Source organism: Pseudorca crassidens, chromosome 15 (genome assembly GCF_039906515.1).
Source record: "Pseudorca crassidens isolate mPseCra1 chromosome 15, mPseCra1.hap1, whole genome shotgun sequence".
NCBI classification, from domain to species: Eukaryota; Metazoa; Chordata; class Mammalia; order Artiodactyla; family Delphinidae; genus Pseudorca; species Pseudorca crassidens.
Genome location: NC_090310.1, coordinates 27805068 through 27832746, shown reverse-complemented (window position 1 = coordinate 27832746; position 27679 = coordinate 27805068). Strand labels below are relative to the sequence as shown.

At 41.1% G+C, this 27679-nt stretch overlaps 1 pseudogene; it reads left to right on the top strand.

The window, feature by feature from the left end:
• The window catches only part of LOC137206543 (large ribosomal subunit protein uL15-like), a 62447-nt pseudogene that overhangs the window by 23067 nt on the left and 11701 nt on the right, over nucleotides 1-27679 (top strand).

Here is a 27679-nt window from a genome sequence, read left to right as displayed (position 1 = left end):
GATTCCACACAGACTGACCTCCTCACCGACAAGGAGTTTGTACAACTAAGAAGTAGTGGAGCTGGGATTTTAAGACCCCTCACTTCAAAACACTGTGTCCCTCCTGCTTCTGGAAACCTGCTTTGGGGGACTTCTTTAGCTCACAGTACAACTATTTCAAACAAACTCTTTTTTTTAACTTTTTATTTTATAGTGGAGTATAGCTGATTAACAATGCTGTGTTAGTTTCAGGTGTACAGCAAAGTGATTCAGTTATACACATACATGTATCTATTCTTTTTCAAATTCTTTTCCCATTTAGTTGTTACATAATTTTGAGCAGAGTTCCCTGTGCTATACAGTAGGTCCTTGTTGGTTATCCATTTTAAATATAGCAGTGTGTGCATGTCAGTCCCAAACTCCCTAACTATCTCTCCCCCCAACCCTCCCACCCAGACCCGGGTAACCATAAGTTCGTCAAACAAACTCTTTAAATGGGATTGATAACTTGTGAATACAGCCATTAAAGAGCTCGTGCTCTTGACTTTAACATGGCTCCATGATGCGATACCTGGGGACATTGCTAACTATGAGAGATACTTCCAAATTCCAGCTGCACCTTCCCCCAGACCTCCCACCTCTGAATCACCAGCTCCTAGAGACACATTAGTCTGGAGCACAAAGTGGCAGGTACTCTCCAGTTGCTTCTAGCAAAATTAGCGCCATCCCCTTCATTTCATTCCACAGCTAGAGCGATGAATAAATAAATGGGCTACATGAGTAGGCACATGATCCAGAGCTCTTGGTTCCTTCAAGCATCCTATGCATAATACATTCATAAAATCTCTTTGACAGTGAAGCTTTCAAGTCTGTTTTCTTAATACCCCGGGGTTGACCTAAAAGAAGAGCTGAGAATTACCAAGGTTAAGCCACCCTGGGCAGGGAAGGAGAGACTGCAAGTTTCTGGGGCCCAAAAATTGCTTCCAATTCCCCAAAGCCAAGGTTACTGTTACCAGGATGCTTCCAAAATCCACTTCCAAGAAATGAGACTTTTAGTATTCAATACTAACTTTGAAAGTCAGTGAAGGAGGGACTTCCCTGGTGGCACAGTGGTTAAGAATCTGCCTGTTAATGCAGGGGACACGGGTTCGAGCCCTGGTCCAGGAAGATCCCACATGCCAGGGAGCAACTAAGCCCGTGAGCCACAACTACTGAGCCTGCGAGCCACGACTACTGAGCCCGTGTGCCACAACTACTGAAGCCTGCGCACCTAGAGCCCGTGCTCCGCAACAAGAGGAGCCACTGCAATGAGAAGCCCACGCACCGCAACTAGAGAAAGCTCGCATGCAGCAACGAAGACCCAACACAGCCTAAATAAATAAATAAATTTATATTTTTTAAAAAAAGAAAGTCAATGAAGGAAAATGGATTTTGTTAAAGCATGTTTAAAAGGTCATGCAGAGACTGTACCAATCCTACACGTGAAGTCATTCATTCATTAATTCACTCATTCATTCATTCAGTGTTACTGAGTACTTACTGTATTCCAAAAATGTCACTTGGCATGGAGACAAACTGTTAGCCTTGCAGCCATGTAATAATTTCGAGTATAATTTCAAGTATACATGGTATTTTAATGACATCATTAGTACTTTCATGAACCAGGGAGGCTGTGATCTGTGGTTAAGAAAGTGGGCTCTGGGGTCAGGTGACATGCATTCAGAAAGTGACTCCACCATTTATTACATGTTATCAGACAAGTGACTGAGTTCTCTGAGCCTCGGTTTCCACATCTACTGAACAGGCTAATAAAAATCTCATAGGGTGTTGTAAGGATTTAATGAGCAAGCAATCTGTATATGGTGTTAGCATAACACTTGGTCATAATAAGCACTTAATACAAGTTAGCTATTATTATCTGTAGAATATTCTACCTGTACAAAACTTGTGTCATCAACCCTAGAGCCTAATCTGGGCTTAGAAAACATTAGTCCTGTCACTCAAATAGAGGCCTTTTTTTATGGTGAATAAAGATGGTGTCACCACCCTCAGAACCCTTCTAAAAATTGCTGGGGGGAAGAAAATGAGCTTTTTTTCACCTAAACCCAAGAAGGTTTGGTAGCTCCTTCAAATGACGTGCAGGGAAAGGGTACATGTGAGCTGCGTGAGAATACAGCATTTTAGAACGTACAAGAAGTCCAACTGCTTAAAAAAGGAGCACGAGAGAGAATTTATTAACTTGTACAACAGGCATCTCAGGCAAACCAGGTCTGTGACCGAGGTACCTGGGGAGGGACTGAGCTCCCCCCAGCTCTGCCAGAGAAATTCAAGAGAACACGTTGTGGCCATTTGTTGCGACGTAGTACAAAGGGGGCGTTGGACTAATAATCCATGTGCTTTTCCTAGAGACCCTGGTCCCTGATGCCACTTAGGTGGAGGGAAGGGGCAGGGTATTCTGTATTTAGGGGTAAAATAACCTTCTACCTCTCAGCCCCACAGTGAAGTACAGTGAAGCCTGGGGAAGTGAGGCTTTGGAATCAAACGTACCCAAGCTGGATTCCTCACTCCGCCTCACAAATCTCGCTCTGTGTGCTCAGCGGCAAACAGCTGCCCAGTCCCAGTTCTCAGTTTCCTTGTTTGTGAGAAAGAGGAAGGACGGCTGACCTCTTGAGACTGTGTGGAGATGCAGACGAGCTGAGCAAAGCTCTGAACAGAGTGCCTAAGGAGACGAGGCCGGCCCCCCTTCCACTCTAGGATTTTCCTAAATTCCGCCTTTAGGACACGTGTTCTCTCACATCACTTACCAAGCAGGCTCAACCAGACTAATACTATTTAAATACACTGAACATGAACTCGCTTGATTTAATCAGCTGTGATCCAGGTATTTTTATTATCTCCTGTGCTACAGATGATGCAACTGAGGCACAGGGGAGATGAAGTACTTGCCCAAGGTCACACAACTAGGGTTGGGTGTGAGCACAGTCTGGCTCCAGAGTTCATGCTCTGAATCAGTGCATCGTTCTCTTCCGCTTCTCACACCACTGATTAATATACGTCTTGGCTCTCTGCTCTGTCCCTGGCACCTAGAATAATGCCTAGAACATAGTAGGTGTTCAGTAAATACTGAATGAAGGAATGAATGAATGAACAGAGTACATTTCAACCAATGTCAGTTCCCTCTTCCTTCCTCCCACCTGCTGTCCTTAAAGAGTTAATGAAAGTTGCATTCAAACCTCTTGCCTTCTCCTTGAATCTTGAATTTTGCCTCAAATTTGCCCCGAAGTACAGGTAATCATAGAACAGCATAAAGATGAATTCAGTTAATTAGATCAAACCCACACTCTATTGCAATGCAATGGATTTGTCTGGAAAAGATATTTGGCTGGAACTTCAACTGAACCTAGTGCTCCTCTGACGCCACTAAGGAGAAGCACAGCCTGGTGCATTACAGGACGGCTGAGTCCTGGGGTTAAATGATGATTAGGAGATACCCAGGGCAAGGCTGCCTCATAATAAGATTAATTTGGGGGTGAGGAGAGGGTGATTATTAACGTGTCTGGAAAACGACTCCAGGTCCTGTTTCCCTGATGAGAGCAGAATCGCAGGTTATTTATAGCCGCTTCTCAAGAGGAACATGGCACAGGGCATCCGAGGAGAGAACCATGCCAAGGTGAGCTAATGAAACTTTGAGGATAATTTACTGCTCAAGTTCAAGGACTTCTGCAATAACAGCAAACCTCTCAGACTCCTGGCAACCTCTGCTTGGTTAGGAGGCTAATGGTGATGCTGCAGGTGTGCTGTTCAAGATTCACTGTCGTCTGCTCTCATCCAAGTCACTGTAACAGCCTCCTAGCTGGTCTGCTGTCCTCTTCCTTGTCCTGCTTCAGTCTGTTCTCAACACCCCAGCCAGAGGGACCCCTTTAAAAGGAACTCAGATCATATCCCTCCTCTATCAAAACCCTCCAACACTTTCCCATATGGCTCAGCATGCAGTCAGAGTCCTTGTTGTACCCCCAAAGCCCTACATGGCGTGGTCTCTGCTACTTTCTCAACTTCATCTCCACCTGCTGTCCCCAGCCTCAGTCTTCTCCAGCCGTACCAGCCACTAGGCTGCCCCTCCAACATGCAAAGACCACTTCTGCTGCACAGTTATCATTTTTGCCACTTTTTCTGCCTGAAACACACTTTTCTGGCACGCTTTTAAGATATGGACTCCATCTCCTGCTTTCCTCCATAGCTCTTATCCCAGTCTGACATAGTATCCAGTCGCTTCTTGTTATTGGCAGTAGTGATGGTCCGTGAAGTTGCAGTGAACTCTGAATTAGCAAACACAGAGCCATTTGCTCCTAAAGGTAACGCAAAATTTGGTTTCTGCAAGCCTCTGGTCACCACATGTTTGTCAACCAATCAATCCGTAACTTTGTTTTTGGTTTTTGTTTAAAGACACCTTATTTAATATACATGGTTTCATTAATATTGAACTCATGACCAACAAGCACTGTAATTCATGTCTGAATGAAGCTTACTTAACACATGTATTGGGTTGGCCAAAAACTTCATTCGGGGTTTTCATAACATCTTATGGAAAGTCCCGAATGAACTTTTTGGCCAACCCAATATTTTCTCCGTAAGGTACATCATAGCCTTCTTGCACTTAGGAAGACTACACAGCACTTCAGAACTACACTTGAGGGCTATTTTTAAATTGCACACAAAAATCAGAAAAATGTGAAAAACTTCACACTGAAAGTTGTGTGCTAAAAGGACGTTTGTTTACAACATGAGAGCTGCAAGGAGAAGGCATCACCTTGTTTGACCTCAGTTGGGAATTGTGTGTATTAAGTGACTCAGATTTTTTACCACTTCCCTCACATGTCAGCCAGTGACCGTGAAAGTGCCTTAAGTATTGATTTGGGGGCTACAAAGAAATTTTAGCAAGTAAGCAAATTCAAAAATACTCCACGAATAATGAGGATCTCCTGTATATCTCACTTAGATATTTCTCAATTATCTATTTCTCCCACCAGAATGTAAACTCCAAGAGAGCAGGTGATTTTGTCTGTTGTGTTCACTGCTGTGTCTCCAGCACCTAGAACATAACAGACTTTTAAAAAATATTGGCTGGGTAAGTAAGCCCGAAGCTGTATTCTAACCAGACACAACACCAAGTGTATTTACAGAGTAGCATGTTAATGCTGGAAAGGATTTTAGAGAATTATCAACCAATGCCCTCACCTCACAGATGAGAAGCTCAAGCCCAGGGAAGGACGGTGATCAGCACAAGATCACAAAGCAAATCGGGGCAAAAGCAAGCATGTATTTCTGAAGCCATGTTTCAGGGCTCCTTCAGTTTTACTAGACTGCCAGCACCTTGCAAATGGGATCTTCACTATTATTGGGATGTCACAGAGCATCTGGTCCAGTGCTTGAAACAGAGCAGTGTTCAATAAACACTGACAGGGTGGATTACAGAAAAGGTGGAGGGTATTCAATAAACACTGACAGGGTGGAGGGTATTCCCAGAAGATCCAAATGCAGCCTCTACCTTCAGCTAAAGTCAATCACACCAATTGGAATGACTGATTTCATTTTAAGCAACAGCTCTTGCTGGAAAAAGTTCGCAGGGAAGCAAGAGTGCCTCTGAGTACCAGTTAAGAATTTGTGCTTCAAATAATGAAAAACTGAACTCATATCGGCTTTAAAATGCACAAGACAGAGAATTTATTGACTTGTATAACAGAAAAGTCCAGAGTTAGGGTAGATTTCCAATATGGGTTGCTCCAGAGATTAAAAGTATCTTAACATATCTCTGCAGTTTCGCAGCTCAGTTTCTCTGCAGTTCTCTTAGCTGCGTCCTCAGGACTGCTTCCTTCACAGCAGCAAAATGTCTTCAGGAGTCCAAGACTTAGCATCTACCCAAAACAGAACTTGGAGGAAAAGAGCTTCTGTGGTCCAGAGTTTCCAGCCAAGGATCTGAGATTCACTCTGATTGGATTGGTTTAGGTCACATGGCTACCCCTGAACCAACCACCAGAGCCAGGAAGATGGGCACTGCTGATTTGCTGGGCTGGGTCACATGATCCAGAGGTTTGTGTCAGCTCTCCCAGTACCTGAAGAATCTACCAAAATTCACGGCTGGTAGAAAGAGGGGAACAGTTTTCTACTACACTCTGACACACACATGAGGCCAAACACCCTCAAGGAAATCCCCAAAGTGAGAATAATTTCAGAAATTGCTCTTTTTTTAAAAAACTAGTTACTGATCCACAAATATTATTGTTCTGGGTCCCATGCTAGTTCTGGGTATATGGAGATGAAAGACTCCCAATCTCCCTCCCCAAAGAAGTTCACAATCTAGAGATGAAGTGAAGAAATGTACCAATAATGACAATACAGTGTGATTTCTTCAATGACAGAGGTAAATTCAGAATACTGTGGAATCACATGAGGGCTAAAAAGAACTCAAAGGAAAAGATAATGACTGAGCTAGGTGTCCAAAGAGGGCTGGATTTCACAGTAAGAATCAGGATGAAAAACTATCCCAATAAGAGAGAACAACGCGTGCAAAGACACAGGGCTGAGAGGACCCGAACTGCCCAAAGAATTTCTGGTGTTTCGCGACAGCTGGATCACAAGCTCTACACACAAAGGACAGAGGAAGCTAGAGAAATTTCAGGGCCATCTCAGTCCTTGAACAGCAACAACAAACTCTTTCCATGTTATTTATTTTTTAAACATCTTTTTGAATAAGATATAAACACTAGGGTCAGAAATCTGCTATGTCAAGTGAAGTCTCTGGCACCTTTTAGTCCCAGAATATTAGAAGAGCATGAGTCATCCAAACGAATGTCTTTGAGAGAACCAGCAGCCTCCTCCCACCAGTCACTGCATTTCTTACATAACTCAAGGGCTTGAAGGAGCAGGATTCAGCCTCACATTCCTTACAACACACCAGCTCTATTGGGAATCTCTAGTCCCAAGACTTCACTCTCAAGCTGATGTCGAACAGCTGCTCCGCTGCTAAGGAGTCTAAGTGAGAAGCAAACTGTGGACAGGAACCTCTCCTTGTTCCACTGACAGATCTCAGGAGGGAGGAGGCTTGCAGCAAAATTGTATCTGACACTTTTGCTTGGGTTTTGGGTTGAAGCACGCTGATTCTCCAGGACTCCATTCAAATTCAGATTTTAACAACACAGCAGTGGCCAGATGTAGGAAGCTGGGATTGGGAGAAAGGGCTGGCCTGGTGAGTCTGATTGTCAAGGTCAAGGCAGTGACCTGAGTGGCCCTAAATGCCAGGCGATGAGTAAAGGGAATCACCTAGCGCAAGCCCTGGCTTATAGTAGATGCTAAATAAATGTTAAATAATCTATAGGACTGTGACAGCAGAAAAGAAGTGCCAGGTATACTCTGTATTGGTCGCAATTCAAATTAGCTTAAGAAAAGATAACAATAACAACAACAAAGCAAAAGAGCTGTATTGGCTTGTGTACCTGGGAAGCTGAAGATGGGACTAGTTCCAGTCAGGAGTGGATCCAGGCACATCACTGAAGCTGCAAGAGTTCAGTCTCTCTCCATCTCTTGGTTTGCTTCTCTGTAGGTGGTGACTGCATCCTCACCTTCCACAGACAGCTTTTCTCCATGTAGAGGGGGAGATGGTTGACCCAGTCACTGACTGCCTTCCTTTTAGCTTTATGACATGAATCATGAAGTCCTTTTCCTCCAGCACCAAATCAAGAATTGCAGGGGATGTTCTCTGATTAACCTGCTTGGGTGGGATAACACCCCCTGAAACATGCATTATGAACCGTTAAAAAGGAGGTCCAAGCTTGGCCAGCCTTGGGGTGCACAGACACCCTAATGGTAGGGTTTGCCTGATTCAGCAAACAAAAAAGACAGTGTAAGCATAGCCTAAAAAGTTATTCATTGCTTATCTGAAATTCAGACTCAACTGGGTGTCTTATATTTTATCTGGCAGCTCTGTGTTGGCCAGAGGCAGGATGAAGATTCTGTGACTGGAAACTCCCCAGTCACCAGCTAGAGAAGACAAAGAAGAGATCCACAGACTATTGGACGGACAAAACCAAAATTGCCCTCTGCAGCTCAGTTTCTCGTTAACAGACTTGTAGAGATACGTAAGAATTCAAAACTTGATAGGAAAACCAAAGAGAAAAGACTATAAACCAACGTTTCTTAAAACATGCTCCACAGAACACTAGATCAGTGGGATGTTAATAGTTCTTACGTATAAAAGCAGTTCTGTGGCCAAATAGCTTTAGAAAAGACTGGGTAAAGCCAGTTAATCATGTTTCTCTGCTCTAGGACTCTCACTGCAGAAATATGTCAATCTCTGTTGCAAAGTTCCCAGGAGGGAAAGGTAGTATACAATTTTCCTCAAACACATTAGGCTGTGGAAACCTTTTAGAGCAGAACAGCTTCTGGAGCTGCATTTTATGGAAATCACAAAGTCCCGGGGGGCATTTGGCTAGCTGTATTGTCAATGGGATACATACCACAAGCTCTGGTTCTCTGGATTACAACGGAGTATCCCCAAAGAACAAAATTAGAGAAACTATTGATCCCACTCCACTATTTCCAGCTAAAACTAGGATGCAGGGACGGAAAATCCCCCCAAATAAATCTGCCCATCCTTCAAATGCATGGAGACTGTTTCCTGAGCCAGCCAGGCCAAGTTCTGATACTCCTCAGCTTCTCTCCTGTCGACTCCCTGCTTTATGCATCTGCTCATGAGTGATAACTCCCAGCGTGCAATGCAACAGAAAATGTGGGGACAGGAGTGCAGAGTTCTAATTTCTGCAATGCTTCGACGCCCTATTATGCCAGGTCCACCTTTCCTATCACAAGTTCACAAAAATTAAGAATTAAAGAGATCTTTAAAGGAGAAATAGGAGAATGGAATCACTTCTTGATCTCCAGGCCCATGCCAGACACTATGCTATTCCCTTTTTACCCATTTTCTCAGTTAGTTCCCCATAACAGCCCTAAATCTTATCTGTAAAAGGGGTTCCGTGGCCAAATAAGTTGAGGTTTGCTTGTGGCCACTCAACAGATGCAGAAAGTAAGCTTGGAGACAATAGCTTGATTGAGCTAATTTCACTCCATAAAAAAGGTTTTTGGAAGAAGAGATTTTTATCCCCCTACACTGTTGCTATTTTATACCTCTCTCAGCCACACAGCGCTCTACATCCCCAAGAAACTCTCTGCTTCCTATTTTAATGCTTGTCAACCTCTGCCTCCTCCACCAAATTTCTTCTAATGAGCAGCAGCCAGGAAGTGCCCATTCCCTTGTGTCCCCCCATGATCCTCCACATTATGTTTGCTTTCAACATCCCATTGAAAATCAGATATTGGTAGTTGCCTGCCACGATAATGAACCATTCATGTCTCAATTTGAAAAGGCATTGAAGAGACCTGTTTTCATTAGTAATTATAGAGACTTGCTACAGTGGAGGGATTTTTTTTTTATTGCACAGTAAAGGTCTTTGAGAAATGGAAAAATTAATTTCTTAATACCTTACCAAGAGCATAGTATGATGTTAGCCCTCACTTTGGGAAGTATTTGTAGGTAATTTTTGTAATGTTTTACAGTTTTGTACCGAGTTTACTCATTCATTCATTCTAGGAACACTTGTTGAACACTTGTTGAATGACTCCTTTGGGCCAGGTGCTGTTAAATGCTGGAGATGCAGTGCCTCACTTTATTCATTCACTCATTCATTCACCAATTAGATGATTACTGTATGCAAGGCACTGGACATTAGAAACTGAATTACACTTTTGAAGCCCTAATTTGACAGTATGAATCCATTCTTCTAAAGAAATGTTCCTGTCTTTGAGCCCAAAATTCCATATCTAAGATGTTTTCTTAAAGAAATTATATTTAAGGTAGGAGCAATCTAAATATTTATCAAGAGTAGAAGAATGGTTAAATGAATCATGATAATCTGTAGTCATTAAGAAATGTCTTACAGAAAAAGATATGATATGGGGAAGTGATTTCAAAAAGAGGGAAAATGTGGTTGTGAAACAACTCCAAACTTGTAAAATGAAAAAAAAAGACTAGAAGAGCATAAGTCAAAAATTAGAACTACCCTATGATCTAGCCATCCCACTATTGGGTATTTATCCAAAAGAACTGAAATCAGGATCTCTAAGAGACCTTAACACTCCCACGATTATTGCAGCACTATTCACAGCAGCCAAGATGTGGAAACAAACTAAATGTCCATCAACAGATGGATGACTAGAGAAAATGTGGTGTATACACACAGTGGAATACTATGCGGCCCTCAAAAAGGAGATTCTGCAATATCCTACAAGATGGATGAACCTTGAGGACATTTGCTAAGTAAAATAAGTCAGTCACAAAAGGACAAATAATGCATGATTCCACTTATTTGAGGTATCTAAAATTGTCAAATTCATAGAATCAAACGGTAGAATAATGGTTGCTAGGAGTTGGAGGGAGGGGGGAGGTGGGGAGTTACAAATCATTGGGCATAAAGTTTCGGTTAAACAAGATGAAAAAACTCTAAGAGGTCTGTTGTACAACAGTTTACCTATTGTTGCCTTAAGAGATATAAATCTGAGTCCAAAAGTGATAATAACATCCCTAATGATAATAATAGCAAAAGTAGTTCACAAGATCTCAGGACTGGAGAAAACCACAGAGGTTGATTCCTTCTACATCTCTGATTACCAACCTTGGCTGCAGATAATCAGCTCTGAAGCTTTTAAAACACAAGAATGCTCAGGTCCATCCCCACCATATACACCTCACAAGAGATTCTGCCTGGGATGCGGCTGGGCACTGGTACTCTTTAGACTCCCCAGGCAATTGTAATGTGCAGTAGCCAGGGCTGTGAACCACTACACCATTGATTCTGACTGCACGTAGGAATTACCTGGGAGGCTTAACAAAAATATTAATTCCTGGATGCCACCCTGAGATTCTGACCTAACTGGTCTGGGGTGTGGTCTGGCATCCTGATTTTTAAAAGCTCTCCAAGCAATTCTAATATGCAACTAAGTTTGGCAACCATCACTTTACACTCTTAAGAGTGACCTATGGACCAGCGGCACTGGTACCATCTGGGAGCCTGCAGGAAATGCAGAATCTCAGTCTCCACCCCAAACCTACCAACACAGAATCTGCAATACTAACAGAAGTCTCAGGTGGTTTGTGTCTATTAACAAAGTTTGAGAAGCACGGCCCTAGACCATCCCAGACAGGGACCAGTGAGTCCCCAGAACTCCATCCAATTTCCACAGGCTCCTATCTCTACTCTACCCCCATACCCATCCTTTAAAAAAGCGGAGGGGCATCATTTAGGACAGTTCTGCAGCAGGTAAACTGAGGATCTGTCTCTCCCAATTTATATCCAGACTTTTAACCTCCCAACACAATCCAGCTGGAAGGCAAGCATTTGCTTCCTGAAGCTGAAAGATCCAGATTTTTTATTATTCCAAAGGATCACATTGAGTGGGAACAGAACAACCCCTGAAGAGGACATTTCACCAATGATCAGCTTCAAAAGACCTCCCCAGAGTCCCCAAATTCCCCCACAACAAAGTGAGCCATTTTAATCAGCAGCTGCTGTGTCATCTGTATGTGAGTCCCATGAATATGCAAGCCGGATAGATGGGGTCTCAAGGAGCAGGGATAATTGGCCCCTTATACTCGATATTCCAGGCCACTGTTCTCTTCTGGTTCAGTTTTCCTCTCCAACAATCTTGTGAGGGATTTAGGTCACAGCAAATGCCATGGGCATTATCCATTAGAACAAGATCAAAGGGAAGAAGGAGTGCATTTTAAAGTCTAGTGTATGGTGTGATTACTTGATGATACTATTAAATTTCTTCTGTGTTTTGCAACCTCTCTGGAGAGGGCTTTGCAAATACTCCATGCTTCATCAGCCTTGGGCCAAAGCAACCCTGGGTTTATCACATGGTGGGAGGTATGCAGCTGGTGCCTACCACTCTGTAGCCTTCTCCATCTTTGGGAATGGAGAGATACAGGGGCTCTCTAAAGGCAAGGTTAGGAGGGGCATTTGTAGACCCAAATCATCCAGATGGAGCCTCTGGAGCAGATACCATTTTGCCCACCAGCATTTATTCTCTCTTCTTCCTCTAGGGAACCACTCTCTCCCCAGTTCTTACTTTACATGGTTTGGAGACGACTGACCAGACCAAGGATGGGTGTGTGTTCAGGTCCAGCCAATCGGAGCAACTCATTCTCCCAGCCACAGGGAATGGATCAGGAATGCACACAGGATCCAATCAGGGTCAATGAGCATTAGCTGGGACTCTTGCAGAGAAAGGCAAGAATGTTTACACCTGGGAAGATCTAAAACCAGCCAGCAGCCATCTTACCATGTAGGGAGATGTGGTCCCACTAAAGCCAACACAGAGGGAAGTCGAGCCAAAAGTGGAAAGAGACAATTTTGTGTCCCTGGATCTGGTCATACCTGAAGACTTGAGCCTTGTGGAGATGTGAGCCAATGGATTTCCTATTTTGTCTAAACCACTGGAGTTGGGTTTTGATTACTTGCAAGCAAATGGGTCCTAACTGATATTGACTGTTTTGTTCAAATCATGTCATGATACCAAGTGGTGTTCTACTTGTCACGTGGCTCGTATTGAAGACAGCATAGCATAACATCCACTCCTTCCAGTAATATCATTGGCCCCTACTATGTGCCAGGCACTGTTCTAGGTACTCAGGACAGCTCAGCAAACTAAATGCTTCTCTTGTTGAACCTCCATGGGCTTGGTTGGATTCAGAAGGCTTGTGCAGAGTTCCCACCTTAGAGACGAAGAAACCAGCACCCTGAGATATTCCCAAGGTCACCCGGGGAAACGTGACAGAATGGACATTCAAGCCCAGATCAGTTCGACTGCTTAGCCCTGTCTGAAAATCCCAAGCCAGAAGTGGAAAGCTGGCAAAATCGAGCAAGATTATGCCAGAAGATGAGTTCGGTTATTGGACCATGAAGTTTTTAAAACACTTTAGAATGACTGGCCGCCACTAAAATTCAGATTTTATGTAAACATCCAGATTTCTAAGTAGTCTGGAAAAGCTGAAATTTCTCATAGCAGTAAACTAGAATTCCCACATGGCAACAGCTGGCTGGAGTGAGAAGACGCGGCCCCTTGAAACACAGCTGCTTTCTCCAGTTTGCCCCAGTCTCCACCTGGACCGCCTCTCTCACTAAAGTTTCCTTCTTGGCCCCTGCTGGCATTTAAGTTTGTGAGCCCTGCTGCAGACTTTGTGAGGGCATCCTCCTATTCGTACTTATCACGGCTGTATCCCCAGTACCTGGCGCCTAGCACGGCATCTATGCGGGGTTGCTCTTCTTTCTACCGCATAAAAAGTGAGATGAGGAAAAGAAACCTGGCCCAAGATGGTGCTGATGAAAGCCATCCATTCATTTTTTTAAAATAAAAATTGTTTATACTTAAGGTGTATAACATGATGCTTTCATATACATATACATAGTGAAATGGTTGCTCTAGCTAAGATAATTAACATTTCATCTCCTCACATAGTTACCTTTGTGTGTGTGTGTGTGTGTGTGTGTGTGTGTGTGATGAGAGCACCTGAAATCTACTCTTTTAGCAAATTTCCAGTAATCAATACAGTATTATTAACTAGATATCATACTGTCCATTAGATCACTAGACTCATTCACCTTGACATTTGCATATGATTAAATCTCATGGAAGCAGAGCATTCAGAATCAGCTCCAGGAAACATATACCCTGCTGGTCTCTCTCATTTCTGGAGAGGAACGCTAAATGTGTCCAAGGGCTCGTGGGTGCTATAGACAATCCAGTGTTCAAGGCCAACAACCAATAAACGGAAACCAATAAAGTGACAGAAACAAATATGTCTCCTACTTGTCTGAAGAGGAATGAAATGACAGATCAAAAAGGCTTGATTTTTTTTCATAGTGGGGAGAAAAAAAAGTTCTGAGGGGGAACATCCAATTTATTATTGAGTATCTGCCACGTGCCAGGCACTGTGCTAAGTGATCAGATACAGAGGTGAGTGAGACACAGTCCCTGCCCTCAGAGAGCTCACACTATACGGGGGTGCGGGTGTGGAGATGTGAATGCCCAGGGTGCTGTGAAGTGTAGGAGAGGTGTGATAGAATTCTGCATGGAGTTCAGTGGTCACTCCCACTCAGTGGGAACAGTGTGAGCAAAGGCGTGAAGGGGTAAGACGCAAAGCACATTAGGGGGACATTAGGTATGGCTGGAGCATGGGCTGTGCGGGGGCTAGGGGGCTAGATTAGACAGATTAGGCCAGAGAAGTTGGCAGGGACCTGATCATGACGGGCCCTTCATGCTCCATTGAATCAGGTTATCATAAGGGGTACTGGCACGGCTCTGGCACCACGCAGACTGGGGATCAAATCCATACTCCTCGTCTAACTTGCTGGGTGACTTGAGCAAGTGACATCACTTCTCTGAGCCTCAGTTTTCTCATCCGAAGAATTGGAAACTAGCAGTGCTTACCTCAGAGAGTGGTGGTGATAATTAACTAAAATAATCTGTTCAGAATAAATGTTACTGTGGAACGCTCCTGCAAGGTGAGGCAGGGAGTCATAATTCCCCCCAAAGGCCCAATATGCTGCTGAGAATATGAGAAGGAGAGCTCCTGGAGGGAATTTGATCTTTCGGCTCCCACAGGAGACTATTTCTGCCGCTCCCCGCCCCCGCTGATGAGATGTGTTGGTACACAGGGAATATACAGAGTTTTGAGAGTTCCAGACGTGGGAATGAAGTTTCTGATTTACTTTTCAATTTGCACTTTTATAAATGCATCGAGGCTGTGGGTCACTGAATTATTCAGGCGCTTTCTGAACAATGCCCATGATGGAATGGGTGTTTGAAGTTGTGCTTTCAGGAGTGACATCATTTGGAAGTTATCAACAACACGTCCTCAGAGATATCAGGCGAAGCTGCATTGTTTAGACAAGTGCTAATAATTTAAGCCTCTTGAAAATTAGGAGGGAAGAGTGATAAAATTAAGAAAGAAACAGTTTGCATTTGGAATTTGCATTTGCAGTAAGAAGTGCCTTGTGTGACAGGTGCATACACAGGAATCGAGAGGGCTGGGAAGGTGAAGCCGGCTCAGTCATCGTGCTCATCTATCAGGCTGGCGTGGTGCCTGAAACTCCACTACGATGTCCATTAATTTGAGGCTTGAAGACTTTATAGTCTTTTTGGATTCTTATTTAAAATGCTAATATCCTTATAAAAAGGCAAAGCCTGTCAGATAAGAATTTTTGGTTTAATTCCAGCTATATGCTGTTTATGCCTAAAACAAGTGACAATAAAAGTTTGCGAATATACCTACACGTAAAGGTACAGTAGGCAAATGCAAAAACCACCATTGAAAGTATGAGTGGTACTAGTATCATCAGATAGAATACAATTCAAGACCAAAACCATAAATTTGCCCAAATGATAGATTATCAAATGATAAAAGGTATAACTCTTGGAGAAAACAGTATAGTAATTAAACTTTCAGCACCAAACAACAGAGCATAAGGGAAAGAAATCAGAACAACCTAATGAGCATGAATGGAGAAGCAGATGAATAGGTTTTGGTGCACCCTTACTATGAAATGTTATGCAGCTATTAAAATGGATGTTACATTTGTATGTATTGAGATAGATCAGGGGCTCTCAACCCTGGCTGCACATTAGAATCACCAAAAGAGCCTTTAAAAATGCCACTGTCCAAAGTGATTCAATTGGTTTTGGATGAGCCCAGTCTTTGGAATTGTTTGAAAACTCCCACAGTGATTTAATGTGCAGTTAGAATTGAGACCCAACAGCTTAAATGGACACCATTATATCATCATATATTAAGTAAAAAAGCAAGAAGGGGAGGGGGGAAATGAAGAAAAACAACAAGAAGAAAAATAAGACAATAAACAATATAAATGTGTATAATTTTCCATGTCTCTGAGGCTTGTGCAAAATGAAAAAATATATATATATAAAATACCAAAAGTAAATACTGGTAATCTAATTTTCAGGGAGAGAAGTTTGGAGTAGAGGGAGCTTAATCACTGAATTTCCTTATATGTTACTTTGCATAATTTGACTTGCAATGACAAGCATGAACTATTATGTAACTTTTAAAATTCAGCCATTCAATAATATTAATTAAGCATCTACTACATGCCAGGCATTACCCTAGTTTCTGAGGATATAGCAGTAGGAAAAACATACAGAATTCCTACCTTTGTGGAGCTTACATTCTAGTGGAATCAAATTTTAATAAATTGCAAATAAAATTCCAATCAATTTTTGAATGCTGATACTCAAAGTTGACATGACATAATGCCTAATCAGCTGTTGTTTTTGTGTAGATTAAGACCTGTGGAAACAGTGGGGTGATAAGAACAGAATGTCTTTTGGAATGATCTCAGAATTTGACGGCTAAATGGGGGACTGGAAGTGATCCCCTGGCCTGGCTGACATGTGGTTCAATTTCAAGTTAAGCAGGCTAAAGCCATTCCTCTAGAGGTTGCCCTCACTGTCTACCAGACAATCAGGAGTCTTTCTGTGTGTCAGCTGGATATCTTATGCATTAATAATGGCATTTCTGAGTCTACAATCTTCCCTCTGGCTTCTGAGTGTCCAGTAAACCCAGACTCCCAGAGTATCTAAACACAGAGTCTTAAGAGCTTAACAGGAAGGACTGGTGGCTTGACCAGCAAGAATACTTACTCCAGCCTTATCTAGGCCACCTTATGTGCTTACTCACGAAGCCTATATAATACCCCAGCTTAAAACAGAAGCCTGTTTGAAACAACATGGCACATAATCCCCTTCCCTTCTCACCTCTCTGATTAAAGAATAAAAAAATTTCTTAAAAACTTCTGCAGACTTGAGGTTCCTCAGGTCAGAAAAGAGCCATGAGTTTGTAGATGCCTCTTTCCTGACTAATCTCGTGAGCCCAGTCACTACTGGTTTCTATCAGCATCCTCAAATTGCATAGGACAAAATTCACAACTTACGTGTACCTAAAAGTACCCTGGACGCTTGTCAAAAATGTAACGCCAGAACAATCCCCAAAGATGACAAAAGTCCAGGAACAGTTTGTGCTTCTACTAGCTGGAGAGAAAATCCTCATAATTCATGGAATATGAGGTAAAGTACTAAAAAATGTGGCATCGTATTATTTTGGAAATGTCAACCCTGGATTAAAGGATCTTCTTAGCAAAACTTAAAAAGCAAGACTACAAAGTATCAAACTTAAATATGTCCCACAACAACGTCCCAAAATATTTATAGGATTACAGAACTACTCAGCATCCAACAAGGTAAAATTCAAAATGGCTAATAATAAAAATTTCCAGGCACACAAGGGAGTAGAAAAAAACTCTCCCATAATGAGGAGAATAATTAATCTGTAGAAAGAGACCCAGAAATGATACAGATTAGAGAATAAGTAGACAAGGAGAATGAAACCGCTATTATTACTGTATTCCATATGATCAAGAAGAGAGAAAAGCCTGAATATGTTAAGTAGAGAAGATATTTTAAAAGACCCAAATCACACTTCTAGAAAGGAAAAACAAAATCTCTAAGATGAAAAATACGCTGGATCAGATGAAATACAGATTAGACACTACAAAGGAAAAGATTAGTGAACTTGAAAACATAGCAATAGAAACAGAGAGAAAAAAAAGAATGACAAAAACCCAGAAGATAAGTATGCTGTGGGACAATTTCAAATGGCTTAAATATATGTAATTGTAATCCCAAGAAGGAAGTAGGGGTAAATATATATATTTAAAAGAAATGACAAAAATTTCTAAATTTGATGAAAACTATAAACAGAGAGATCCAAGAAGACTGATGAAACTTACACATGAGAGTCATGAAGAAAATGATACAAATTCATATTATAATCAAAATGCTGAAAACCAGTGAGAAAGAAAAAAAAGTAAAGCAATCAGAGAATAAAGATGCACAGAGAAACTAAAATATTTATGATTGCAGACTTCTTACTGGAAACCATGCAAGCCAGAGACAGTTCAGAACATCCTTAAATATTAAAAAACAAAACAAAACAAAACAAAACCTGTCAATCTTGAATTCTATACACAGTGAAAATAAATTTTGAAAGTAAAGGTAAAACATTTTTTTAAATAAAATATTTTTTTCACACACACAGAAACTGAAAGAATTCATTACCAGATTCATAGCCCAAGAAATGTTAAAGAAATTCCTTCAGGCAAAATGAAAGTGATACCAGAAGATTTGAATCTGTAGAAAAGAATGAAGAGCATGAGAAAGAGTAAATGTGTAGGTAAACGTGTAAGACTTTTTCTTATTAAAAAAAAAATCTCCTTAAAAGACAACTGACTGTTTAAAGCAAAAATAATAAGAACATATCATGGAAGTGAAAACATATATAGAAGTATAATATATGACAAAAATAGCACAAAAGTGGGTACCAAGGAGATGAAAATATAGTTAGATTCTTATATAGAAGTGGCATAATATTACATGAAGATAAGCTGTGATAAGCTAAAGATATATATTATAAAGTGAAAGCAACCATTAAAAAGAAAACCCAAAATCTTACAGCTAACAAGCCAACAAAGAGACAAAATGGAAGCATAAAGAAAACTCAGCTAAACCAGAAGGCAGAACAATAGAAACAAGAGGAAGTAAATAGCAAACCAATAGCAAGATGGAAGACTTGACTTCAACTATGTAAATAATCCTGTTTAACATAAATGGGTTAAGCACCTCAATTAAAAGGTAGAGAATATCAGATTAGAAAAAGAAGCAAATCCCACTAAAGCCTAACAACATGAAACTTCTTTAAAGAAAATACTCAAATAGTATAACAGTAAAAGGATGGAAAAGATATACAAGGCTAACAGTAACCAAAAAAAAGCTTGAGTTTCCATGATATTAACCAAAGAATATTACCAAGGAAAAAGGAGAGTATCACAAAGTATCACTTTATCATAGTGATAAAGGGGTCAATTCATAAAAATACTAAAAGTGTATGTAACTGACAACACAGCTTCAAAATATATGAAATGAAAACTGATAGAACAAAAAGAGGAAACAAAGTACTCAAATATAGTGGAAGAGTTCAAAAGTTCCTACTCAATGACTGATAGAACAAGCAGACAGAAAATCAGCAAGAACATAGAAAAGATTAACTAGGATAACACTTTCAAACAATATGACCAAATTGACATTTATATAACACTCCAGCCAACAACAGCAGAATACACATTCTTTTCAAATATACATAGAATATTTATCATGATAGACCATACTCCTGGCCGTTAAAAAAGCCTCAATAACTTAGATGTAAAGTATGTTCTCTGACCACAGCAGAATTAAATTAAGAATCAATAACAAAAAGATACTTGGGAAATTCTACATATTTGGAAACTAAATAGAAAACTTCTAAATAGCAAATTGGTCAAAAAATTAGTTAATATCTTGAACTAAATAAAAGAAAAATGTACAATACCTAAATCTGTAGGATACAGCTAAAGCAGCTTGGGGTGAAATTAATAGCACTAAACACCTATATTAGAAGAGAAGAGAGAACTCAAATTAGTGACCTAAGCTTTCACTTAAACTATAAAGGGAAGATCAAATTAAATCCAAAAAAGCAGAAGAAGAAATGTAATAAAAAAAATAATAGAAATCAATGAAATAGAAAATATATATATTAAAACTAAAAACAAGTTCTTTGAAAAGATCAATAAAATTAACAAACTTCTAGTCAAATTGATCAGGATAAAAAAAGAAGATGTAAATTACCAATATCAGAAGTGAGAGAGGGGACATCACTACTGGTCTTACAAACATTAAAGGGATAATAAGGGAATATTATGAACACCTTTATGCCAGTATAATCAACAACTTGTTGATGAAATGGGCAAATTCCTTAAAAACCACAAACTACCAAAGTTCATTTGAAAAGAAATAGATCTGAATAGTCCTATATCTATTAAAGAAATTGAATTTATAGTTTAAAAACCTCACCACAATGAAAACTCCTTGCCTGGATGAATTCATTTGTGAATTCATCAAACATTTAAGGAATAAATAATACAAATTCTACAAAAACTTTCTGAAAAAACTGAAGGTAAAGAAATACTTCCCAGTTCATTCTATAAGGTCAACATTACCCTGATTCTAAAACCGGAAAAGTACATTAGAAGAAAACTACAGACCAATATCCCTCATGTACATAGATGCAAAAATTCCTAGCAAAATTTCAGCAAATCAAAGCTAACATTTTAATTTTATTTTTAAAATAAATTTATTTATTTATTTTTGGCTCCACTGGGTCTTCGTTGCCGTACGCAGGCCCTCTCCAGCCGCGGCGAGCGGGGGGGCCACCCCCAGCCGTGGTGCACTGGCTTCTCACCGCAGCAGCCCCCTCCCCGGCCACGGAGCACAGGCTCCAGGGGCGCGGGCCTCAGCAGCCATGGCCCACGGGCTCAGCAGCTGGGGCTCACGGGCTCCAGAGCGCAGGCTCAGCAGCCGCGGCCCGTGGGCCCAGCTGCTCCGCGGCATGCGGGATCCTCCCGGACCAGGGCCAGAACCCACGTCCCCCGCACCAACAGGTAGACTCCCAACCACCAGGGAAGCCCCAAAGCTAACATTTTTAAAAGAGATAATCATAACTATGTGAGGTTTGTCTCAGGAATACAAACTTGGTTTAACATATAAAAATCAATATATGAAACTCATGGTAAGAGCAACCTATAAGAAAAAAAGTACGATCACTTCAATAATAGACACAGAAAAACTGTTTATAAAAACAAACATCCATTCAGCATAAAATCTCTGAAAACTAGGATAGAATGGAATTTCATCAACCTGATAAAAGGCATCCGTGAAAACCTACAGCTAGTACCATACTTAATGGTAAAAAGCCTATGCTTTCTGCTCAAAATCAGGAATCAGCTGTGTGTCTGCTTGTACTACTTCTGTCCGCCATAGCTCCAGAGGTTCTAGCCGTGAAATAAGACAAGGAAAAGTAAATGAAAAGAAGCCATATTGGACAGGTAAAGGCAAAACTCTTTATTCACAGACGTGATCATTTGCAAGACAAATTTTATAGAATCTACCAAAAAGCTACTAGAACTAATAGGTCAGCTTAACATGGTTTCTAGATATTAGCTCAATATGTTTTGGAAATAAATTTTGTTTCTGCACACTGGTAATGAATAAATGGAAGTTAAGATTTTTAAAACAATACTATTTACAATAGCACCAAAAATATTAAATTCTTAGGGATAAATTTGACTAAAGTTGTGCCAGGTCTACATCCGACAAATCAAACATTGATGAGAGAAATTGAAGAACATCTAAATAGAGATACAGTGTTTGTGAATTGGAAGACAATATTGGTAAGGTGTCAATCCTCAAATTGATCTATAGAGTCAATACAAATTTATTCAAAATCCCAGCAGGCTTTTAATTTGTATAAATTGAACAGCCGCTTCTGAAATTCATGTGGAAAAACAAAGGATTTAGAATTGCTAAAGTAACTTTGGAAAAGAGGAACAAAGTTGGAGAACTTGCAGAACGAGACTTCAGTACTTATTGTAAAGCTGTAGTTATCAAGATGGCACGGTACTGGCCAAAGGACAGACACAAAGATCAATGGAACAGAATAAAGCGTCCAGAAATAGACCCACACATATATGGTCAATTGATTTTTGACGAAGATGCCAAAGCAAGTCTATGAAAATGAAAAGGAAGCTTCAGATTGGGAGAAAACACTTGCAAATATATATATGACAAAGGACTTCTATCTAGAGTACACAAAGAACTCCTACCACTGAATAATAAGACAAACAACCCAATATAAATATTTGAACAGTTCACCAAAGAAGATATATAGAAGGTAAACAAGCACACAGAAAACTGCTCCATATTATTAGTCACTAGGGAAATGTAAAATAATCCACACTGAGATAACACTTCACTCATACTAGAATGGCTAAATGTAAAAGATGAAACTCACCAAGTTTTTGTGAAGATTTGGAGGAACTAGAACTCCCATACACAGATGCTGAGAATGTAAAAAGTTACAAGCACTTTGGGATGTAGTCTGACAGTTTTTTAAAAGTTTAAACCTTCGACTAATGTATGATCCAACCATTCTACTGCTAGGTACGTACCAAGGGGAAATTGAGGCTTATGTCCATACAAAGACTTGTAGACATATGGTCAAAGCAGCTTTACACATAATAGCCCCAAAATAGAAGCATCTTAGCAGTCTCTCATCAGAGGGATTGGTAAATGAGTGAAAGTTACCAAACAAAAAAGAGTAGGTAAGCTATGAATCCACTTACCTGAAATTCCAGAAAATTACAAACTAATCTACAGAGACAGCAGATCCATGGCAACTTGGGGATGGGAGGAGGGGGAAGGTATGGAGATGAATGCATTACAAAAGGGCATGAGGAAACTTGTGGAGGTGATGCATATATTCATGATCTTGATTGTGGTGATGATTTCACAGATGCATCATAATGTCCAAACTCATCAAACTGTATACTTTAATGTGTGAAGATATTTTAAGTCAATCATACCTCAATAAAGCTGTAAAAAAAAAAAAAAAAAAAAATGCAGCCACCTAGTCCCATGCCCAGAAATGGTTAAGTAGCAGTAAGTGAAATACAAGAATCAATTTTTTAACACACCTCCCAGGACATGCTGGTGTAGGTGGTCCCTGAACTGCACTTTGAAAAATACTGCTCGAGGAAAATATATCTCTTGGCTACACCAACCCAGCTAGGGGTACTAAGTGCCAAGCACAGTTGGCCAGTTGGCCCAAATCAGCTGGGCAGGTAGGAGCCATATTACTGAAACTTATTTCCACAACTTTTTTCTCCCTGCCATCTTTCTCTCTATACTGGCTCATCCACAAGTTCATTTTTCTTTCCTGTCACTTCTTGTCTTATCATTGTCCTTATGTGTCACTCCACTGGTTCTGGATGGCTATCCTCAAAAGCCTTCCCCCTGTGACTTTAGACTTCTCATTCTCTTAAACACCCCCAAACTGCCAGAGCCCTCCCCACCCTTAAGCTGGAAGAATACTCCAACGAAAAGAAAAGGCATTTCAAAGTTTCCAAATGTGATTCATAGAAAAGATGTTCTGGGCTTCCCTGGTGGCGTAGTGGTTAAGAATCCGCCTGCCAATGCAGGGGACAAGGGTTCGAGTCCTGGTCCAGAAAGATCCCACATACCGTGGAGCAACTAAGCCCGTGTGCCACAACTACTGAGCCTGTGCTCTAGAGCCCGCGAGCCACAATTACCGAGCCCGTGTGCCACAACTAATGAAGCCCACGTGCCTAGAGCCCATGCTCCACAACAAGAGAAGCCACCGCAATGAGAAGCCTGTGCACCACAACGAAGAGTAGCCCCTGCTCGCTGCAACTAGAGAAAGTCCGTGCGCAGCAACAAAGACGCAATGCGGCCAAAAGTAAATAATAAAATAAAATAAATAAATTTATTTAAAAAAAAAAGATGTTCTTTTTGTCCAGACTGAGCTAGACCAAGCTCAGTCTAATGGAAATGTGTTGATGTCTCTTAAAACACCTTTTTTTTTTCACAAATTTTTCTAAGTGTTCTTTTTCTGACTGCATCTAGTGTTGAGAACTTGTGATATGAGGTCAGTGGGCAATCCAAGTGCATATTATATTAGTATAGAATAAGTTTTTTTTTTAAGAGTAAGAAGTGGAAATAAAAATACAATAAACTTTTTTAAAATGTTAATAACCGTGAATAAGGTTAATGTATTCTGCCTTATCAGTAGGTGTCTTTGTGTGGATTAAAAGGGGTTTTGGTTGTTGTTAGTGAACTGCTCTGTCCATGTTTTTAAATTAATTAAACAAGGAGGTCAAAAGACTGAGGTGGCTTTAATGCCTTAGCAGCCAAACTAAGCAAACCAAAACCTAAGCCTGAAATCTCTCAAGGTTAAGAAACTGACACCTAAGGACAACCAGTCACAAACAGCCAACTAGGTTTCTCCCAGTAAAGCAACCCTTTAAGCTTCAGCCAATCAAATCATTTCTTTGCATTACTTCCAACCTTTCTCTATAAATATCTTTCCCCTAGCTCCTGGGGTGGGGTACACCTAACCACTTCCTGTTTGGCACTGGCAGATTCAAATAGATTTTTGCTCAAACTATTAAAATTTTTAATATGCCTCAGTTTGTCTCAAAAATATCCATTAACATCACCAATTTGCCTGCCCCCCTCTACTTTTGCCTACCTCTCCTTGTCAAGTGTTTCTGTGCCTTCCTCTGGCTTGGTTTGGGCTGTCAGCCTTGCGATGGCCACTCTGTTTGAAGGTCACTTTGCCAGCACCTGGTCCTCGGCTGCTAGGGAAAGCTGGCAGGAAAATCTCTTTCTCAGAGGTATGGGCAGCATTAGTGCCCTCTGAGTCGCCTAATGTACCTCTTCTCTGGCTGAGACAATGAAAATCTAACCTGGAAAGCTGTCCTGGCTTGGAAGGCTCTGCTCACACAGTCAAAAGAGAACTTTATTTACATAACAACAATAATCCTATAAGTTGATTGACTGCTTCTAACTTACATAGTGCTCCTGGGTCCATTACGATAATGATATCAGTCAGGACTCTGTGTTGCAGGTACCCAGAACTCCCAGCTCATAGAACTAAGCAAAAGGGAAAAAGTGGACTCACGTAACTTGAAAGTGAAAGGGGAGAGTAAACTTCAAGCATGTCTTGATCCAGGGACCTTATTTCTCTCTGTCACTTGACTCTACCATCCACTGGGCTATCTTCATTCTCAGACCCCATGTTTGGTCCCTGGTTGGTCTAGCTCATAACCCTATAATTGTTAGCATTACCTGTAGAAAATAGCTCTCTCCCAGCATTCCTAGCAAAAGTTTCCTTGTATTCTACTGGCTCTCATGAAATCACATGATCATCCCTGAACCAATCACTATGGGCAGGCAAATCTCATAATGTCTTTGGCCAGGTCCCAGGTCACAAGCCTCTCCTTGGAGCTGGGGTAGACTGAGAATAGGGGAGAGGGCTCCCAGAAGAAATTCAAAGTGTATTGGAAAGGAAAAGTACAGTGGATGCTATTGGGGTCCCAACCAGAACCTCGGTACAAGGCCTGTGCCTCCATCTCCCAGCTGCGGTGATGCTGGATGTTAACAGCTCATCCTGCATCCTTCTCTGGAGGATTTCCTTGCTATTGATAGGAGCCTTCTCACCAGGCATGCCTGGTAAATTAGGTCCTTCTTCTGGGAATGGCCAGCGACCAATGACTGATTGATATTGGGGTATAAAGCCCAGCTCCCTGGCCTCTGGATAGGGCAAACTCTGTGCTACAATGCACCAGCGCTGCCTGCAGGAGCTCGCTAAGGCTAGACATCACTTGAAAACACTTCTTTGCATCCTTTCCTCTTCCAGCCTCTCCTGATTTCTTCATACTCCATTACAGGTTTGACCTGAGAGCAATCCCTCAGTAAACATTTGCATAAGAAACTCTATTGCAAATTCTACTTCTAGGCAACACAACCTAAGGCAGATGGGAATGGAAAAAGCATGCTAAACAGCAAAAACAATGATTGGCTCTAATAATGGTGATGATGATGATAATGATGACGATGGCGATGATGGTGATTACGATGATGATGGTGATCCTTAGCATGTATTGAGGATTGTGACATGTACTAGCCTCTGTATTAGACAGTTTACGTACATTTCTTGATATCCTCACTACAGCCTCGGAAGAGGGTCATTATTATCCCTATTTTGCAGAGGAGGAAGTTGAGGTTGAGCAAGGGGAACTGATTCATCCACGCTCATATTGCTAGGAGCTAGCAAAGCTGCATTTGAATCTACTCTCCCTGCTGCCCAGTTGCTGCTGCTCAGAGACCAGTTCAGTAATCTCCACCCACCTGGCAATATAACACACCTCCTTTCTTTGCTATATTATTTTTTTAAATATGCAATATGTGTCAGACACTTTGCTAAGCCTTTATATGTATCATCTCATTCAATTCTCCCAAAAGCTCTAAGTTTTACAAACTGAGACATGGTAAGGTGAACGAACCTTCCAAAGTTATGTACCTAGCAAGCGGTAGAGCCCAGATCTGGACCCAAGTATATGACTTCCGGGCCCACAGTCCTAGCCCCTATTTTAATATCATTACTAAAGTTCCTCCAAAATGTCCTAAGAAACCAAACCTCATCTAACTATGGAAAAACTAAAACAAAGAAGGTTTCTCTTTTCTACCCCTGAACACTGATTTCCTAGATATGTAAGAAAGTGGTAGTAACTCTGGGTTATTAACCCATGACTCAATCAATTTAAGTCAATTCCCCAAACTGCCAGAGGTGGATACGAAATTGTCTGTCTGCTTCATAACGTTTATGATCTGAAAGAAAAAAAAAAACCGGAGAATCGTGTAAAATTGGGATCCATTTCCTTTAGCTCCATAAAGAGCAGCTGGCTCATCTCCTTTTTTAGTAATTGCCACGGATTTTTTCTTAGTAGTTCTTTCTTTGTTGTCTGGCTCTCCCTGAAGGTAAGCTCCACAAGAACAAGGGCTAGGTTGGTCTTATCACTGTTTTCCCAATACCTGGCACTGTCATGGCGCATAGTTTGTTTTTTAAAAATACCTTAGGATGAATACATTTCGAAAATGAAAGGAAATAGCAATCACATCAGGCTATGTGTCACTGATATAGAAACTTCTCTTTAAAAGAGAGTACTAAATGATAATGTTAGAGGTCTACTAACTCCTCATGGTTCCACCAGTGATTAAAAGCCAGTAGTTTCATTATTTCATTCTGTTCTGTGGTTTCCAGAACTTGATTCTGCTTTGTAAACTGAGGTTAGAAAACTGGTAGAGAATCGAAATCCTCTGGGCTGTTTCTCCATTCTGGAAACTGCAGTCGCGATCAGCCCTGTCTTAATGAATCTCCACTTTATTAAACTGTTATTTGGTCCTGAAGCAGGTCATTTGTAGCCCTTCTTCCTCAGAACAGAAGGCAGGCTGCAGAAAAGAACAGGAAAATACAGACAAGGCAGAATGATATGAAGATGTACCCTCCACCTATGGATCCTCATTGAATTAACACTTTCTCAGATGACAGGCTTACACTGTCAGGGACGTTGTAGGTGGCAGAAAATTTCTGCAGAGGGCTGTCCAGAGCTGGATGTGGTAGGAACCCGAGGGATGGGGCATCTGTTTGGAGAACTGGATGTCTTGCTGCTGGGACCCTGGAGAATGTCAATTTCTTGAGTCAACTCAGTTCAGGCGGGAGATAATTAATCTCCTCTCCATCACCCAATCATTGTGCTAGCTCATGTCCCCATCATGTTTCACTACCTCCTCTAAACTGGTCTCCCTGCCTTCAGTCTCAAACTCCCACACCACCTGGCAATCTTAAAAAGTAATTATTTAATGAGTTTCAATTACATCGAGATACTTAAGCACATTACATGGGTTAATTTGTTTAATCCTCACAACAACCCAGTGGGTAGGTAGGATTATCATCTTCATTTTGCAGAGGAAGAAACAGGGGTTTAGGGAAAAGAAATGGCTTTGCCCAAGGTCCCGCATGCTACTCGATGGTGAAGCAAGATCCCAGCCCAGGGCAGCCTGATTCCAA